Consider the following 21,374-nt stretch of genomic DNA (forward strand, 5'->3'; position numbering starts at 1 on the left):
AGCAATTGCCTTTTCCTTACTGATATGCAGCCACCCAAAGAAGTAAACACGCAAGACGACCAGGATGGAGAGCTGGTATCCGAGGCCAGGAGTCACATTGGAAATTGTGCCTCAAAGGAAGTCAGCCAGGAAGCTGCAGGGGCATTTCGCAACAGGCCAAAGCCAAAGGCCAGGCAAAATGGCCCTATGAGTATGAAACATACTGTTCAGTGTGAGTTCTTGGTGCTCATGCTTTCGGCTGCTTGGGTTAGCAGAGAAAAACAGCTGCGTGTCTTTGGGCTTTCACTACTTGAGTCCTTTACCTCCCCATCTATACAATGAGGGCTTGGCATTGTCTCTGCTGCCCACTGTGGCCACCCCAAGCCACATGTGGCTATTGAGCCCTTGAAATGGGCTGGTCCAAACTGGTACACCAGGTTTTGAAGACACACACACAAGAATATAAACTATCTCACTGCATCTTTATATTGATGACAAGTTGAAATGGCAATATCTTCAGTGGTATTATTAAAACTAATTGTATCTGTTTATTTTTACCTTCTAATGTAGCTACTAAAATTTTAAATTAGATATGTGGATTATAGTAAATTTCTATTGGCGAGCAACTCACTAGATGATCTCCAATGCTATTTTCAGTTTCATGGTTGTATATAGCAAAAGAAAGAGGAGGGAGAGGGAGAAAGGAAGGAGTTTAAATGTATGAAGATCGTATTTTATTATGTATGTGTATGTGTGTATTCATTTCCGAATGTATAACTAGGAGAAATAACAAGAAATTCATAACCTCTTGTAATAATTCTTTGGCCATAATTGAAATACATATAGTCAACTACAAAGTCAGTGTGTGCTGAAGAAGCCACAAACACTGGAACGTGGGATGGCCCAACTTCCCTGGAGCAGCTTCCAAAGGGAGATTCAAGACCTTGCTGAGAACATCAACAAACCCCATGTGCTCGCTCCAGCCCCAGCCTTTATCATATGCGCCTTCCCCCTGCCCTTTCTTAAGTGTGACTCTCACTGCGGCACTCACCAGCATTAAGAGCCCTCCGTGATTTTTTGTAATCTACAGGAGAAATCATTTTGTCTGACAGGGACACCCCCTATCTCCTGCCCTCTGCCTGTCCCAGATGCCAAATCCACGACCATCTCCTGCCTTGCATGCCCTGTCTCTGTCATGCTGTATGCATTTACACAGTAAGCACTTACTGAGTGCTTCCAGTATGCCACGAACACAGGTTTCACAACAGTGAAGAGAAGAAATAAGATCTGTGTCCTCACGGAGCCTATACGGAGTTGGGGAGATAGTACCAAACACAAAAGCAAGCAAACGCTATGAAGGAAAGTACAGTACAGGGACCTAATTTAGGAAATAGAATCAAAGAAGGCCCCTATAGAAATTCAACATATAACTAAAACATGAAGGCTGAGAAGAGACCAGTTACTCAATGACCTGGAAGGAAAAATTTCCAAGCAGAACAGAATGCCCAAAAGCCCTACAGAAAAAACACATCTATTCATTTAAAACTCATCCAGGGGCGCCTGCGTGGCTCAGTCAAGTTAAGCCTCTGACTCTGACTCTTGATCTCTGCTCAGGTCATGATCTCAGGGTCCTGTGGTCCAGCCCCATGTCAGGCTCTGTGCTTAGTGAGAGAAGTCGGCTTGCCCCCTCTCCCTCCCTCGCTGTCCCTCCCATCGCACATGAGCTTTGTGAGAGCTCTCTCTCAAATAAATAAATAAATAAATAAATAAAACCTTTAAAAAATAAGATAAAACTCATCCAAAACATCCCTATCTTCAGGAAGTTTTCTCTGACCTTCTGAACCAGGCTAATCTACATGCTTTATTCGCCACCCCCACGCTCTGTGGTTCCCTCCATCATTGTAATTACTACATTGTACTGAGTGTATCGGTTTGTCCAATTAAACTGACAGCTCTGGGAAAGCAAAAGGATTTGTGTTTGTTTTCTTTGTTTTTGCCTGGGAACTAGCCCATGGTTTTATCCTTCATTCATAGCAAATATTTATCGATCTTTTCCTAATGCGGGGTTGGTATATTATCTGACTCTGGACTCTCTCAGAAGTACTGAGGAAAATTAGATTATATCATGTTCCTGATGACCATATGAATGATTTGCCTGGCCAGAGGTGCCTGGAAGTAGCACCTTATTCCCAGGGGTATATCCAGCAAAGCTGAAATCATGAAGAATTTAAAAAGGTAACCTTTGGATAGAGGTCGAGATTTGGAGCAGAAGCAGGAAGTGGGGGGTTTGGGGACACGCAAAAGAGAAAGCTTGAGGCTGCCGGGCACTCTGGATTGGAGCAAGGGATGGGGGCAGCGGATTAAGTGAGGAGAGTTGGTTTAGCAGCCTTGGCAAGGGACAAGGACAATTTTAAAATCCAAGAAGGAACAGCTGGCATGACAGTGACACAGGGGCTTGCACAGAACAGGAGGCGATGAGCACTGCCAAGTTTGCCCCTTTTGGTACTAGTTACTAAGTCGGCTCTTGGGCATTTGTTCTCTTAGTAGACCTAGAATTTCCTTCTGCCTTGCTATCTTTCTCTTTTCTTTGCCCCCCCCCAACCCTGTCCCTCTGATTGCAGCTCTCGGAGACTACAGGCAGTGCATTACTCTCTCTCAGCAAGAACTGCCTTTTCTCTTTGTTTAATGCTGTGACAACAGTGCCTTCATGTTAGTAGATCTCAACGTGATATGTACACATTTATAAACAGGTATCCCCACCCACTGGGCTCTGTGGGTCAGGGGAACTGACCCACTGGGTGGGGGAGAGGGCAGAATAAAACAATGGGAGAGAGGGATAAGAGAAAAAAATCCAGAGACTAGAGGACCAGATAGGCTGATTCGGGCTGATTCAGGGAGAAGAGTTTTACACCAAAACTCTGCCTTCCTATGGCAAATGCCATGGTGGTATGAGCATGGTGGCTTTGATTACGGCCTTAGGGCATTTATTACAAGGCCTCTTATATGACACTCCCCTAACTCCAAAGCAGATTTTAGAGAGAGGAAATCTTTCTGTATTTCCTAAGGCATTGGGTTCTGTACCTTTGGCTCCTCATCCATGACTCCAGGTCCCATGGCCCTAAGCCAGCTTTATCACCTTTCCTAAAGAAAGTAGCATATTTGAGTGTTTCCTCTGGCCCACGGACATTCAGGATAACAAGTCCCTTTCCGTTATCTTGCCAAAGAGGTGAATATATGTAGAGGGAATCACAAAATTGCCATGCCTAGGTAGTCAAAAAAAAATGTAGGTTTTCCATATATAACTTCTCTGAAGCACCTCTCCTACACACACACACACATCTCCCTACTAAGTAGAATGGAAATATCTCTAAGTAATACAATTTCTACTTGAATTGCTAAGACTAGTATTCAGAGTTTATTTCTCCAGCCCCTGCTCCTCTACGAGATGTACTTAGTAGTATAGGGAAGGAAATCTTCCATAACTTGGGGACTGGAAAGAGATAAGCCTCACAGTGTCATGGGCAAAGCCTTACATTGACCCGTTGCTTCTGTTTACCCTCAACCAGGGTTCTTGTTTCCTTTAACATGGAGCATCTTGCTCTCCTCCAACTCCAAAATCTGTGACTTGTGCCCTTGTTGCCTGGCATTTTGGTTCTCAGTGACCATTTGTAGTTAAGTAATTCGTCTGCATCTCCATCTGTACAGAGGGCTCAGACCCTTGAGTTAGGGTTGACTCTGGCACAGTGGATCTCAGCACTCACCTTTTGGGCCACCTCCCCCCACCACTGTGGCCTTCCCTTGCAAACCCTCTAGGAAGCATCCTTACTTACCACTTGGGCACTCTATAGGGAAACTGAGTTCTGCACTCCTTCTCCATCAGGAGGACGGCAATTCCTAACTATACTGCATCTCAAACTTTTAAACGAAGCAACCTCCCTCCAGATTAGGTCGATGCCAGTCGATAGAACGACTGATTCTCAGGGAAGAACATGGGGCTAAAATTACCTGACTTTAATATTCCTTTAAAATTAGTTAGATATTTCTGAATCACATCCTCTCCATCCCCAGATGTGGCACTAAGGATGTGTGGCAAAGACCCTGATGACTAATTTCTGTTCAAATTCTGTCCTCTCCTTTTATCCACAGGACTAGAAGGGAAACGTTGAGTTTCCGACTTCTTTGTCATGTCCTTCTTTGCCCTACCCTGCCTGACACACAGAAAACGTTATAATCTAGTTTACTCAGGCCTGATGACCTTGATGATAAAGACAGAAAAGAAGGAATTCAGACAATAGTTCTCTTTCTCAACAAACAATGGCTTTCAAGCTGCTAGGCTTCCTGCTTTATTATAATTTGAATGACAAAACTTTCTTTCTCTTCCTATTTTTCAACAATTCTAATCTCCTTCCCAAACATTAAGAACATTTATGTCTTAGGATGAGTAGGAAGAAGGCCCTATCATTGACAGGCTTCAAAATATTATCTCTACACTATATGTTTGCATAGGTAAACGCTGCAGATGCTTTGACTGAAGACAAAGAGAGCATTCTAGAATAAGCATGTACTAGCTCATGAGAGGTGTGTACGTCTCTTCCCAACTCTGTTAAGTCAATTTGGTAATTTGACATCAAACATGTCTGTAGTATTTACACGATGGAAATCAGCAAATGTTACAAATGAAATCAAGGTTGTTTTGGTTTGATTTGGGTTTTTTTTCGGAGAGCATCATTAAACATTTACCAGCACGGCACTGTATTGGGTATAGTGCAAAACCAAGTTTATATAAAGAGGAAAGCTATTACCTGTACGAGAGCTAGGTACCCATCAGAATGTTACAGTCAGGCAGCCTAGAGAGTCCCAGAAGTGCCCTCCCCACTTCCCTTACATCCAAAGAACACCACGTGTGAGCCTCACTGCCAATATGTTTGACAAAGGTGATGGTCAAGTCCACAGGTTACCAGGCTCTAGGAATTAACGGTACCAACAGTACTATCTCAGAAATGCAGTTTCTACAACTTTGCCTCCGTATAGTTATCAAGGGCAGTACACCTGCACCAAGCCTCATAACAAATTCTGTTTCTATCATTTAAGAGAAGCTCAGATTTAGCAAGAGTGCTAAATTTTGACATTGAAAAACAGTGGCCACAATGTATTTTTCCCAAATACGTCAGGCCATAGTTTACGTAGTATTTTAAGGTCATTCATGGTATATGGCTAATAGACAACACCGTTAACAGAACTTTTAAACTGTTGGGGTTCAAAAAACCCAAACATTATACTTCATTTTAATCTGATGTTTTTCGCCTGTTAAAAACTAAAATATCTTATGGGTCATGGTTATGGGGAATGACATGTTAACAGCAGACTCTTGCTGTTTTCTAAATTTACTGGACTGTGTACTTAAGAAAGGTCAGTAGCAACAACAGGAAACAACATTGATCCAGGACCAAAATTAAGGACAAGATAACCTCAGAAGAAGATAAATGGTTAGAGTCTATTATACCTCCTCTGTCTGTACAATAAAGTCAATGAATGCCTTATTCTGGAACACTCTTTTTATTTTATCTTGGTTTTGGAGTCTAAAATTAATTCCAAGGTGGTTGATTTTGGACATAGAATATGAAATTGAAAAATGAGTTAGCTAGAATAACAAGAAAGAGAAACAAACAAACACAACTTACTTGAACGTGTGTGGCTCAACATCCCCATCATACACGCTAAGAGGGGAAGATAGTACAGAGCCAGCGGCGGGGATGCAACGAGGGACGGAGGGCGTGGTTCCAGCAGGATGCATCTGAACGCACATAGGAAGCTGGCACCCTACACAGCTCCACGTGATTCCATGGGTGTGCATGTAGACGTGTGTATATGTGTTGTCAGCTTTTCCTAGGAAAATACATATTTCCCAAAATACAAAAATAGGGACTGTTCATATTAGATCATAAAGAGGTAAAGGTCAAAGTGCTGAATCCTGGCTTTAGCCAGTCAATATATTGGAAAGTCTGTCAGCCACTTCAGCAAGAAACTGAGTAGCTTCATACAAAATCCAGTCCTTTTTTCTTCAATGATACCCATTTAGGACAGGATTTTTCAACCTCATCACTGTTGACACAGTGAGCCGGATAATTTGGTATTGTGTGAGGCTGTACTATGCACTGTACGATGCAAGTAACAATATTCAAGGAACCCACCCACTAGATGCCAGTATCATTTCCCCCCCAGTTGTTATAACCAAAAGTGTCTCCAGACACCGCCACATATCCCTGGGCGCCGAACCTGCACTAGATGAGAACCACTGATTCAGGGAAAAAGAAACTCTTATGTCATATCACACACAAAAAATAATTCCAAGTGGATTAAAGAATTAAAATGTCTAAAAAGACAATCATAACAGTACTAGAAGAGTATATTCTCATAATATCGTTTAAAATATCGTGCGTATCTGGGAGTTAACTGAGGATGATGTTCTTCACTAAGCAGGACACGAAATGAAAAAACTACAACAGATTTGATTATATGCAAATTAAAAACATTTGTAGGGTAAAAGGTCCTGTAAGAAAAGCTAAAATATAAATCATAGAGTACAGAAAAATATTTGGAACATATCATATATGCCCAAATATTAGATGAGGCTTGTTTGGTTCATAAGAATTTACTGCTGAGAAAAATGGAACCCTTCTGTTTGAGGCCTAATACAGCTTTCTCCTATTATGGGTGCTTTCTCAATTCTTTCTTTTAAAAAACAAAATACCATTGTGAGAACATGCCAAACTGATAAACCTATTCAGTGCTAACTTAGGTAATTATACAGATCACCTGACATAATTTGGCAAAAATGCAAAGGAATGAAATAAGGTAGATGAATTGTTTATCTGTTAGATAGAATTATAAAAAACAAACTCTTTTAGGGGTGCCTGGGTGGCTCAGTTGGTTAAGCGTCTGCCTTCTGCTCAGGTCATGATCCCAAGGTTCTGGGATTGAGCCCCACATCAGGCTCCCTGCTCCACAGGGAGCCTGCTTCTCCATCTCCTTCTGCCTGCTGCTCCCCTCGCTTGTGTTCTCCCTCTTTCTCTCTGTCAAATAAATAAATAAAATCTTTTTCAAAAAAAAAAGATCTTAGGGTCATAAGACAGAGCCCCACATTGGGATCCACACTCAGCATGGAGTATACTTGAGATTCTCTCTCCCTCTGCCCCTCCCCCCACTCATGCGCATGCACGAGTTCTCTCTCAAATAAATAAATCTTTAAAAACAAGATCTTTCAGAAATTACATCACAAAGCAAATATGTGCTCTTATTTTTCTTCCTCATCTTTATGTCTAATTACTTCATTTCTCTTATGGTCTACATTGCAGGCAAACTAAATTTCTCTTAGCTGTCTGACTATACCTACCTTTCTGTCTCTTCTCAAGGCCCTTGAACATACTGTTCTGTTTGGAACAGGATAGAAATCCTCCACAATACTTTCACCTAAATCCTATTCAGCTCTTGGAACTCCATTTCAACATTACTGCCTCTGGGAAACAGTTCCTTCCATCATAGACATTAACTGGGTTTCCTTGGTTATATGCTCTCATATCACTCCATACTTCTTCTAAGACTTGTTACAGTGGGACGTAACTATTTTTTGGCTATGTACTTAATGTCTGTTTCACCCATTTACGTCTAAGCCACAGAAGCTCAAGGAATGGTTGTGATCTGATCATCAAATGCTCCTGTTCCTAGTCGAGTATCTGATCCTGAAGTTGGTCAATAAATACTCAGTAAATATCTCAATAGTAAATACTCAATACTGGATTGGTCTTTAAGCGGTTGGCAAAATACAATACCTGGTATAGAGCAGATGTTTAGTAGCTATTGAATGAATAATCAAATAAATATTAATAACAAGAGCGATGTTGAGAGGCAGACATAATAGGCATAGAAATTTGGACAATGGACTTTGGGATAGGAAAATGATACCTCACTTTCAAAAATGTACTCTATCCCCCAAAGATACAAATATAGTGATCTGAAGAGGCTCCTGCACCCCAATGTTTATAGCAGCAATGTCCACAATAGCCAAACAATGGAAAGAGCCCAGATGTCCATCAACAGATAAGAAGATAAAGATATAGTATATATACAATGAAATACTCTCAGCCATCAGAAAGAATGAAATCTTGCCATTTACAACAACCTTGATAGAACTAAAGGGTATTATGCTAAGCAAAATAAGTGAGTCAGAGAAAGACAATTATCATATGATTTCACTCATATGTGGAATTTAAAACAAAACAGAGGAGCATAGGGGGAGGGAGGGAAAAAGAAAACGAGACGAAATCAGAGGGAGACAAACCACAAAAGACTCTTAACCATAGGAAACAAACTAAGGGTTGCTGGTGGGGGGAGGATGGGGTAACTGGGTGATGGGCATTAAGGAGGGCACAGGATGTAATGAGCACTGGGTGTAAAATACAACTGATGAATCACTGAACTCTACCTCTGAAACTAACAGTACACTCTATGTTAATTGAATTTAAATTACATTTAATTTTTTAAAAAAAGAAAAAAAATGTACTCCATCATATGAGTTTCAAATAGTATCCCCTAGGTGGCATTTGGTCAACTGACTTTGTTCATGGGAACTTTAAACGTCAGATCTGCCTAAATTTTGTGTAACCAATTTATAAATTTTTTTCGTATAAGTTTAGGAACCAAACAGTAATCAATTTCAAACTCTCCTACAACAGGGGTATCAGTAATCTGTGTTACAAGTTTGGTAAGAAATTTAGATAACCCTTAAATAAAATTACTATATTCTGACAGTATATTCCAGGTGTCAAGGGCTCTATTTACTGTCAAACTGGAAATTAAGAGGTCAGAAAATCAGGAGAATGCCCACAACAATCATTATTTTTGCCCTAAGAATATTCTCATATCACTGGTATTCCCTGCAGTCTTTAAGCCTTGTGCATATCACCAAGCAGTAATCCCTTCAAAGCACAGAGCAGTGGAAGAATGACAATGTTTTGCATCCCCTCAGAAGTCAGAACAGAGCTATGGATTAAGGCTATATGTGAAGAAAACCTAGAATGAACCCTTGGGATATCCGAACAACTGCAAAATACTTTCACAAAGCAGCAGCAGCTGCCGCTCTCACTGAATAATGATTTCGAGCATTCTTGGGTAAGCTGTTGTTCTAATTATCACAGATATATAACATAAAATGAAGAAGGCCAGTATCATCTTTTAAAATCTGGAAGTCAGCTGCCAACAAAATTAAACTCCAAAAGAAATCTAAATTAACATGCTACCATCCCTTAATATTGGGACCCTTATTTAATTTAGTTCTTTATCTATATCGCTACTGAATAATTTATGCGCATTCCATTTTTCACATTTTTTAATTCCCTCATTCGGTCTATCTTCAGTGTGAATAAAATCATGTTATCCTGGGCCTTTGACCCATTCATTACCAAAGGTCAAGGTCAAGGTCAAGTTGGGGCTCACACAACAGGAATAATACCTCACCTTCCTAGACAGCCTCAATTCCATCAACGGAATTCTGTCTACTTTTCCCTGGACAGGGGTACAAGGTGAGCCTTGCACAATGTAACTTTTTCACCTTCACGGAACAAGAGATAACCCCAGATACCCATGCTTCCCTATACCTTGGAACCCACACTCACCTGCCCCGAATCCGCTCAATTTCATTGAGTCCCTTCCCTCACTTATGTCAGTCACTGCAAGAAACCCTAGGCTTCTAGCTCCCCTAACCTTACACACTCTAATCCCTGTGAAGTCTTGTACACTCCCTGTTTTGTCTTTATTGTTAACTCTGCCTTAACATCTGAAACCACCCACTGAGCCTTCTGGAACTCCTGGTCCATCAGCACCAGAATGTCCTATGTGTGTACACTCAATCTCATCCTTGACTTTTTCCTTCCTCTGAGGACACTGCTGCAGACTTTTCAAGTGATAGCTGTTTCTTCTTCCACACCTATCCTACCACTGGGCCTGGAAGTGGAATAGGTGTCCTCCTTATTCCACATCACTGCTTGCAGGTCGTTCTTCCTCTATCTCACATAATGCAGCTTTGTACTTAACGTTATCCTATTACAATGCCCATAGTCTCTGAGTGTTGCTGCCATCTCCTTCCCTACTCATTTTATTTTATTTATTAAAGATTTTATTTACTTATTTGAGAGAGAAAGCAAGAGACAGAGCATGAGCAGGCAGGGACAGAGCATGAGGGACATGGGGCTCAACCCCAGGATCCCAGGATCATGACCCGAGTCCATCAGACACTGAACCGACTGAGCTACCCAGAAGCCCCTCCCCTACTCATTTTAGATGGAGATTCACTGACACTCTCTTCAGCACTACTCCTGCCTTAATCTAGGGCAACTTAAATATGCACTAAATATAGGATAATTCTTCTAACACCCTAGCTTTAACCTCCTTTTCTCCAAGGGTGTTTATCCACCAATTTACTGCAGTACTCTCCCTGATGATCATACTTGTGACCCATAATATCCTGTATGTCTAGCCGCATGCGGCTACCGTTTCAAATGTGGCCAGTCCGAATGTACTGTTAAGTGCAGAATACACACTGGATTTCCAAAATTTAATATGAAAAAATGTAAAATAAAGCTCATTAATAGTTTTATATCTGTTAATGTTAAAATGATCATAACTGTATATTTAAATTAAAAATTCTTTAAATGTCGGGTACTAGAAAATTTACAATTAGGCTTTATGAATCCCATTATACTTCTGTTGGTTATCTCTGTTGCAGACATTCCCATGAGCAGTAACTGTAAAGCCTCCAGTCTCAATTTAATACCTTACCCTCTGATGGCCACCTCCTCCTACCTTTCCAGCTCACTTCTTCTACTGTCCCACCAGGATTCTCTGATCCTTCTCTTTTTCCACTCTTCCTCATGCCTTTGATGTTTTCCCTTTATTACTTTTCCAATTTAAATTTTATAATTAATCGTTTAAGTGTCTCCTTCCATCCACTCTCAATTCTCTCACCCTTCTTTCACTTTAACTGAGTTGCTTGGTGAAACCACAGCCTTGGTTAAAACAAGTCTCCACCTGAGCCCTCCTACACCATCACTCTGAACATGTCTGGAGAAAAATGTAAAACCATGTGGACTGGTCTCAATTTAACTTCAAGGACTTAATCCTCTAATTCAGTGGCCTCAAGCTTTTGTGGGCAGAAGAATCTCCTGGAGGGCTTATTAAAACACAAATTTCTGGGCCCCTCTCCCAGGATTACATATTTGCTAGGTCTGGCCTGGGGCCCAAGAATTTGCATTTTTCACAAATTCTCAGGTAAAGCTCACCCTGCTAGTCATGGAACCACACTTGAGAACCACTGCTCAAGCAGGCCCTTAAAGCTACCCACCCAACATACTGCATTTCCCTCATCTATTCAGTCTCGCATTCTCCTAAATACTTTATACCTTCTTTCTTCTCTCTAAACTTTAAACAAATTCACTCTCATCCTCATTCTACCTGATGTCTTTGCTTCTTATTTCACTGAGAAATTTGAAGAACAAAATTAGAAGAGAACTTCTGCATTCTATCAAAATCACTCCACCTGAGCCACCTGGGTGCCTCAGTAGGTTAAGCGTCTGACTCTGGGTTTTCTGCTCAGGTCATGATCTCAGAATCATGAGATCGAGCCCCGCAATGGTCTCCATGCTCAGCCCTGGAGTCAGCTTCAGATTCTCTCTCCCTTCCCCTCTACTTCTCCCCTTGCTCACTGGCCCAAGAGCTCTTAAAATAAATAAAATCATGTAAAAAAAAATTCTACCTTCCTTCTTCCTGCTACACCAATATACTCCTCTTCAGGTCTGTATTACAGAAGAATTTTGTCCGCTCCTTCTTAAAACCTGTTTTCTCATGGGAAGTAATTCCATTTCTTCTCATCCTTCATTGCATGGTTCCAGCAATTGTGCCAATTGTGTACTCCTTTCCCTACATCAACAAGTGTTCCTTCTTTCCCCAATAGCCTAAAGATGTGCTCTTTCTCACATTATTAAAATTAGCACCTCACTCTTTCCCAGTTTGTCACCAGCCTCTGCTCCAGGTCTCTGTTCCCATTTTCAGAAAAGTATGTAAAATGATTGCTTGTATCTATGGTCTCTAATTTGTTTTTTCTCCAATCTTTTTTTAAAGATTTTATTTATTTGACAGAGAGAGACAGTGAGAGAGGGAACACAAGCAAGGGGAGTGTGAGAGGGTTTCTCCAATCACTCTTAAAGCTATTCCAATTGACCTTTTCACCTCAGTCTATAAAAACTGTTTTGTCAAGACCACCCATGACTTCCATGTTGCTAACCCAACATTCACTTTGTGGTGCTTCTGTTACATGAACTATCACTATCATTGAACTCCGTTGTTCATTTCCTGGTGCTTTGATATCCATTCTGCACTTATCTATCAGGACACTCCACTTCCTTGGTTTTCCTGCAGCCTCACTCATAGTTTTTTTACAGTCCCCTCTGTTAATTCCTTCTTTCTCCCTCAGGCTGCAACAGTGAAGTGTCACAAGTTTGTTTCTTGGTTTTCCTCTCTATCTATATACCGAACATCTATAACTCAAAATGTCCTAAACTGATCTCATTATCATCCCTCATTCAAAACCCACTCCTACTACTGTTTAAATGTTAGGAGTTGATGTTGACGCCATCCTTCACATTGCTCACCAAAATACTGGAGTCACCCTTGAATCTTTTTTGAAATCTTACATCTCACACCCTATCCTTACTAATTTCTAGTTGCCTCTACTTTCAAAATACAGGTGCAAGCTGACTAATTCTAACCACCCCCACTTCCCCTACATTGGTCTAAGCCACCATCCTATTTGGCCTGTAATTCTGTGCTCTACTAATAACTAGTTCCCCTGCCTTCACATTTGCCTCCATGTAGCCCATTCTCTACAGAGAAACCAGACTGAGACTTGAAATCCAGTGTTATGCAACTTCTCTGCCCCAAATCCTCCAGTGGCTCCCTCTTCAATGAGAGTGAAAGCCAAAATCCACCCCCTCCTTTTTTTTGGAGAGAGAGACAGAGAGAGAAAGTGCAAGCAGAGGGTGGAGTAGGGGGAGGGGAGGAGAATCTTAAGCAGGCTCCACATCCTGCCTAGAGCCCAAGGCTGGGCTCGATCTCAGGACCCTAAGATCATGACCTGAGCTGAAACCAAGAGTCAATGCTAACCTGACTGATCCACCCAGGTGCCCCCCAAAAACCAAAATTCGTAAAATAACCTAACAAGGTCCTACACAGCATAGTAATTCCCTATCTACATTACTTATTTCTCTCACTATATTTCCTACCATTCTCTCCCGTTCTCACTCTGCTCCAGCTACACTGACCCCCTAGTTGTTCCCCCAAAATGCCAGGTATTCTCCCACTCTAGGGCCAGCATATCTCCATCAACTACTATCATACCTAATACACAGTAGACACTCAATAAATATGGTTACATATGTAAATGAATGAGAAGAGTTCTGGAGTTAAAAAGAAATAGCATTCTGAAAGTGTCTAAAGCCAGAAAAGAGCTTGGCATATTCAAAAGGTCAACTGAAAGGAGACAAAGTTGTAGTATCAGGATTTTCATCACTCAGAGCCTATAAGCCATAGTAAGGGTTATGGAGTTTATACTTTAAGGGTGATGGAAAAATATTGAAGATATTTGGATGGAATTTATATGCTTCCATTTGTTTCATAAGGATTCCTCTGACAGTTTGATGGACATTTGACTATAGGTTGGTAAGGCCAAAGCAGGAAGATGAGTTCGGAGCTTATTACAATGATCCAAATGAGGGAGGATGATGGCTTAGATTATTAAGATGGAACTAGTGGAAGTGAAAAAAAGTGTATGAGTCTAGGCAATTTTTTTAAATGGCCCAAATAAAATTAGTTTGTTCAGAAAGTTTTAAAAATTTCATTTTGAACCATGAGGTCCTGGGTTACGCTTGCAAAGAACTTCAAAAACTTGTCACAATAAAAACATTGAAGTATGTTTTTTCTGCTTTGATGTTTGCCATGATATGTCAAAGTCAGGATTTTGGAGTATCAACACTATACTCTACATTCTGGAAAAGTCGTACAAATTTTAAAAGGAAATGCACAAGGATATTTGAAAGAGTATTCCATAAACAACATAGGGTTTCTGGCTCCCATGATTCAAAGCTTCTCTTTAATCGAGTCTCACAGATTAATGGAGTTTTTGAAGTTACTTGAATAAAATTATTCCTGTCCCAACAAACCGTTTTTTATTTTGATGGTGAAAACAGATTTAGATTTAGCCAGCTGGACTCAGTTTAGATGATCCCAATTCTGTCGGCAACATGCAGAGCACCATAGTCAGGAGTCAGTCGAACATATACCATCTTCCCTCCATCGGGCCTGATCAGGGTGTTGGCCTTGGCCAAAGCAATGCCACAGAGCTTCTTCAAAGACTGTTTAATCTGGTGCTTGTTGGCCTTGATATCCACAACGAACACAAGTGTGGTGATGTCTTATGTTTTCTTCATGGTTGAATGAGGAGTGTGGGTGGTGCGGGAGGGGGGGACTTGATGGCATAGTGGTCAAGCTTGTTCCTCCTGGGGGTGCTCTTTCAAGTATATTAGGGCTGCCTTCTGAAACAAAGTGTCAGAATGTAGGTGATATGTGCATCTTCTCTTGTGTGTGTGACTGTGGATGCCTTTCAGCACCACTTTCTTGGCCTTCAAAGCCTTCGCTTCGGCTCTCAGAGGGCCAGGAGCGTCCTTGTTCACCTTTGGTGCCATCTTTACGAAAGACCACTTAAACTCCTACCATATGATTTGACAATAGAACAAAGACTCCATTGTTTTAGAACAAAGACTCTATTGTTTCCCCAATGTGGATAAAATTCAATATGTAGATTCATTATGAATAGGAAAATGCTTAAAAACTTTCATCTTTACAAGAACCTTAATGTTTCTGAGCCTCCTTTACTAGCCAGGGTCCCAATACTATTCAAGTTATAGAAGAAAATGGGAACAATTCTCCCTTTCCATATAATAGCTACCACTTATTGAGGACTATATACCAGTCACTGTGCTAAGTGCTCTTCCTTTATTGTAATATCTAATCCTCTATGACAATTTTATGAAATAGGTACTATTAACATGCTACGGATGAAAAACCTAACTGAAAAAGAGTAAGTAACTTAACCAACACCACACATTCTAGATGGTGAAGTTGTGACGTGAATCAAAATCTAATTTGGCCCATTTTCTTTGCATTTCAATAAAATCTTACAATTCCAGAACCTTTCTATAAATGTACTTAAATCATGTAATATATGGATAGATTCCTAGGGCTTCCTTGCCAGTTATACCTTAAGAAAAACCAATTGAATCAGCCTAAGTTCTACTATCAATATTCAAAATAATGTCCTTCACTAGTGGTGGAACGAAATTTACGATGGTATCTGAAAAACAAAAGGAAATACTTATGAGGTCGGATGATGTAGGGTCTAACTAAATCCTAACAAATTAACAGCTGCTGGGGGTTCTATGACAAATTCAAATCAGATGTAAATATTTATAGTGCATTTATTTTACTCATCCAATTAGCAAAAATGTAACCATTACATTGTGATGTAGCTATTATTTTTCATTTGTTAGGTAATTTTGTAATTTAATGATAGAACTATGAATGGGAATTGGAAATCTTGAGTTCTATGTGGAGTTCTAATACAGGATATCAAGTAAATCACAGGCTCTCTGAATTTCAACTGTTTCTAATGGATGGTGGAAAATCTGGTAAGAGGAATGTCAATCTTCTGAAATGCTCTCAAGGGAGCAGGTTTTATAAAAATATTTTCTTATATCATTATTACTCATGGCCATTCCAACTTTGGTTTTTCTGCCCCTGTAACCCTTATTTTGGTATAACATAAGAATTTGTGAAACATATTTGATGAGGCACAGGGTAATGCTGGGTTTCAAGCTGTTAAATTTTAGAGCACTTTCTGAGAATTATCACCAATTAACACCTCTTTTCAGGAAGAATGCTTCATTAGTTCCCTAATCAGTTAAATAGCATCTTCCTCTGAACAAAGATCAAATAGGCATATACACCAACAGTTCTTCACTTAGATCAGTTTTATTTATTTTTACTGGTGGTATTACAATTAACATGTAGGAATGTCAGGGAAAGAAATTTTCCAGACACGAACCTATTATTCATAAAGTTAATTCTAGTTCACTTTATAAAACATGTCTACAGAAATCTGCTATTGAGAATAGCATGCTGCAGAATTAGGCATAATGGGATTAACTACTTACCTGGATGGCAATTATAATTATTTCCCTTTTATAAATATATTTCACTAGCTTAATATACCTGTGGTGTATTCCTCACTATTGCTATATATCCCCCATATATTGGACAAAATTGGACATCTGTACTGTCACTGACCACTGCAGCCAGGAAAGCTAGTGCTAGCAATTTAATATTTTTTGAAGATTTTATTTATTTATTTATTTATTTATTTATTTATTTATTTGAGAGAAAGAGAGAGACCGAGCAGGGGGAGGAGCAGAGGGAGAAGGCCAGGCAGACTCCCTGCCGAGTGCAGAGATGAGCTCGCAGAGATGGACTAGGAGCTTGATTTCACAACCCCCAAGATCAGGACATGAGCCAAAATCAAAGAGTCAGGGGCTTAACCAATTTAGCCACCAAAGCACCCCCAAGTGATGGCAAGTTTATACTGGCTCTTCTATGTTACTATATAACATGGATGGTGCTATAGGATGGGGATACAGCAATGAAAAAAACACAGTCCCTAGAGTCGATAATAGTGTAACAACTTTGTATGATGGCAAGGTGGTAACTAGACTTACGGTGGTGGTCATTTCATAATGTATATAAATATCAGATCACTATGTTGTATACCTGAAACTCATACCATATTGTATGTCAATTATTCTTCAGTTACAAAGACACGGTCCTTGGGGCGCCTGGCTGGCACAGTTGTTAAGCATCTGCCTTTGGCTCAGGGCATGATCCCGGTGTAATGGGATCGAGCCCCACATCAGTCTCCTCTGCTATGAGCCTGCTTCTTCCTCTCCCACTCCCCCTGCTTGTGTTCCCTCTCTCACTGGCTGTCTCTATCTCTGTCAAATAAATAAATAAAATCTTTTAAAAAAACAAAAAAACAAAAAACAAAGACACGGTCCTTATCCTCATGAAACTTAAAATATGGGAACTGAGAAAATGAATAATCATTGTATGTGCCTGTGAAAATTCTGAAGGAAAAAGGATGGAACTCTTGTATTCAAATTTCAATGTGCAAATTACCGAGGGAGAAATTTTAGACAGCTCCCAGTAGATAAATTCACATTTCAGTAAATCATGGAAGTGGAAGATGAAGTGTAAGAATAAAAAATGGAATTAGATGAAGCAGGAAGGATTCAAAGATAGGTGAAGAACCTCAGGTTTATAATGGTACCTGCAAACCAAGAAACAAAACTGGAAACAGACAACATAATACGTAATACAAACAACATAAATTCAGACAACAAACTAGTGGTGGCAAGAAGGGAGGTGGTGTGGCTGAAATAGGTGAAAGCAATTAAAAAGAACTAATTTCCACATGCATAAGTCACGGGTATGAAAGGTGCAACATGGGGAATAGTCAATATTAATGGCATTGTATGGTAACAGATAGTGACTGCACTTATCATGCTAAGCATAGCTAAATTTATAGTGTTGCCCAATCACCATATTGTGCACCTGAAACTAATATAAATACAGCAGTGTATGTCAACTGTACTTCAATAATAAAGAGGGTCGTCTGGGTGGCTCAGTTAGTTAAGCAACTGCCTTTGGCTCAGGTCAAGAGCTCAGGGTCCTGGAATTGAGCCCCATATCAGGCTCCCTACTCAGCGAGAAGCCTGCTTCTCCCTCTCCCTTTGCCCCGCCCTCCACTGGTGCTCTCTCTGGAGCTCTCTCAAATAAATAAATAAATAAATAAATAAATAAATAAATAAATCTTTAAAAAATAACAATAATAATAATAAACAGTTCACATTGCATTCAAAAAAGGTACTCTTGTAGCAGATTTGAGGCGGCCTCTCAAATCCCCTTACTCAAATGCATATGAAAAGGCTTTTAAAATGCATAAAAACTCAAAACAACACTAAAACATAAGATTAATGGGCAAAGAATGATCACACTTATAGGACTTCTCACCATGTATAAGGCAGATGGACTGAGACTTAAAAACAATAAAACCTACCCAAGTTTTACCTCATGAAATAGCGCCTGCTTAAATGTGCTTACTAGTGAAAGACCCTTCTTCCCCCATCAATGACTGAGCTTTGGTCAGAATCACTGGGTTTGTACAACCAGCATGTTGGGCCACATCACTTTGTTACACAGAAAAAATATTTGAGGTAATAAAGAACAGAATGAATCCATCATGTAAATACAGCAGTCAAACACAGGTTTGAGGTACTCAAGTCGGAATGCAGAAGAAAAGGTCAGAGGCAAAAAAACGATAGAGAAGATACATACATACATACATCAGAGGACAGATATCTATTACACAGATTCTCTACTTTAAGTTTTTTTAAAAAAGGACCAGGTGAGGGGTGCCTGGGTGGCTTAGTCGGTTAAGCGTCCAACTCTTGGTTTTGGCTCAGGTCCCGATCTCAGGGTTGTGAGATTGAGCCCTGCATCGGACTCAGCGCTCAGACTGGAGCCTGCTTAAGATTCTCTTCTCCCTGGGTCCCTTCCCCCATCTCTCTCTCTCTCTAATAAATAAATAAATCTTTAAAAACAAAAAAGGACCAGGTGAAATGGGAATTAATAAACAGTCAATAAATAAAATAAACACAATCCAAAGGGCACCTCCAGTTGGATCAAGCTCTGCATTGGGTTCCCTGCTCGGAGGGGAGACTGCTTCTCCCTCTTTCTTTGCCCCTCCCCCCTCCTCGTGGCCTCTCTCTCTCTGTGTCTCAAACAAATAAACGGAATCTTTAAGAAAGAAAAAAAACACAATCTGAGTAGAAAACTTCCTAAAGTCACAAAAATAAGCACCAAAAACCAAAAAATACAGAGTACAGAGATTGAAATATTTAATCAAGTTTCAGGCAGAATCAGTGTAAAAAGGTCTACACCTAAACAAATCTTGACACGAAGTTGAAATTGAAATGCTTGAGGCAAAAAAGAAAAAAAAGAAGTTTGCCCACAGTTGGACATAAATTAGGCTGGCCTCACATCTGCCTCAACAATATGAAATGACAGCAGCAGCTAGGGATGTTTCCATACAGGTTGAAAATCAAACTTCGTGATCCAAGAATGAAATACACAGTTGTAATCCATTACTGAGGGGACAAGAATAGTATGTTCAGATATAGAAGTGCTCAGAAATCAGGCTCCTCATATACACACTGGAGAAAAGACAACAAAAACTCAAAGATGTGCTATCCCTGACCCAAAGGTGAAACAAAATGAAGAGCTCAAATACTGGAGAATAAGGACTTTAAAAGGGCTGATAGTGAGCTCCAAAGTTGGTAAATAAGGAGAAAAATCTAGATTGGTGTAAATTTTTTTAAAAATCAGGTATAAATGTGAAACACTATTCTTGATCATATAGGATATAGAACAACTGAACTTCATATACAGTAGCAAATAACACTAACAAAGGCCAGGGATACACTTTGTTTTTAAAGATCACGTATTACAGCATATGGAAAATCCCTAAAGTATAAAATGCATAAATACAAAAGCACAATATCAGACCACAGTATACCAAAATGGAATAAAATTATAAATAAATACAAATTTAAATTACAGTAATGCTAGTCCCTGAAAATTTTGAACCACATATCTGCACAGTGCTTGATTTGAAGATGGACTTTAAACAGAAATTCTATGTATCCTCTTTAAAACATAATCACAGTGATGACAGATAAGTCTATGACCTTGATGATGGTGATTTCATGGGTATATACTTATCTCCAAACTCATCAAGTTGTATAGCTTAAATAAGTACAGCTTTTTACAAGTCAGTAAACCTCAATAAAGTGATTTTCAAAAATAACCAGAGAGAACACCAAATTAAAACACATATGATCCAACCATAATTTAAATCAAAGAAAAATTTATAATATAACATTTTATGTAAGGATGTTTGTTCTCACCATTCCTATTTAATGTTGAATGGGGACCTCAGCCTATGTAATCCATCAAGATAAGAAATAAAAGTCATAAAAAAAGGTGGTCAAAGTGTCTTTATTGACAGACACGATTGTTTATGTAGAAAATCCTAATGAATGTATAAAACGACCACTAGAAATAAGTGAAATTAGCAAGATTACTGGATACAAAGTAAATACCAAAACAACAACAATCAATTGTATTTCTCTATACTAGAATCAAAGATTTACAAAGTGAAAAATTGAAAACCCCATCTACAATAGCATTAAGAAAATAATTAGAAATATATTTAACAAATGATGTGAAAGATGTCTAAACAGAAAACTACAAAGCATTACTCAAAAGAAATTGAAGTAGATGGAGATAAATGGAAAGATTCACTATAATCAAACATTGGAAGATTCGATGTTAAAATATCAATTCCAACATTTTGGGGTAAGTAGAAATTGACAAGGTAACACTAAAATTTATATGGAAAAACAAAATAATATAGGTAAAACAATCTTGAAAAGAAGAATAAATTTGGAGGAATATCTACTCTCATTTCAAGACTTACTATAAAGCTACAATGATCAAGAAGGTTAAACACACAGATCACTAAAACAGAATACGGAATTCAGAAAGAGAGTCACATATATGGTCATTTTCAACAATTGTGCCAAGAAAATTCAATGGAGAAATAAACAATTTTTTTGATCAAATGCTTCTAAAACAATAAAAGTATAGAGAAAACAGAAACTCTAATCCCTACTTCAAAACCCCTCTCCCTATTTATATATATATATATATATATTCTGAAAAACGATGTGTACCAAGAATCTGATGAGCCTTTTTACAAAAGTTGTAAAAAGAAGTTTGAAACAAACAAAAAATAAAACAGATGCTCCATGATTCTATTCAAATGAAGGTCGAGAAGAAACAAAACTAAGTGATGATGAAAGAGACTACAGAAGTGGTTGTCCCTGAGAGTTACTGGAAGGGAACCTAAGGAAAATTTCTGTGGTGGTAGGGATAGGTCTTGGTTTAGGTGATCACTGCTTGGGTGTATACATTTTTCATAACTCATCAAATCATACCCTTACGATCTATGCATTTCACCAAATGTAAATTTTACCTTCATCAAAAAATAAAATGAAATGGGGTGCCTGGGTGGCTCAGTTGGTTAAGCATCCAACTCCTGATTTTGGCTCAGATCATGA

At 39.3% G+C, this 21,374-nt stretch overlaps 1 pseudogene; it reads right to left on the reverse strand.

Annotated features, from left to right (window-relative positions):
* Nucleotides 1-14,300: 14,300 nt before the first annotated feature.
* On the reverse strand, nt 14,301-14,768 carry LOC100477075 (annotated as a pseudogene).
* Nucleotides 14,769-21,374: the final 6,606 nt, after the last annotated feature.

Source organism: Ailuropoda melanoleuca, chromosome X (assembly GCF_002007445.2).
Source record: "Ailuropoda melanoleuca isolate Jingjing chromosome X, ASM200744v2, whole genome shotgun sequence".
Classification (NCBI taxonomy): domain Eukaryota; kingdom Metazoa; phylum Chordata; class Mammalia; order Carnivora; family Ursidae; genus Ailuropoda; species Ailuropoda melanoleuca.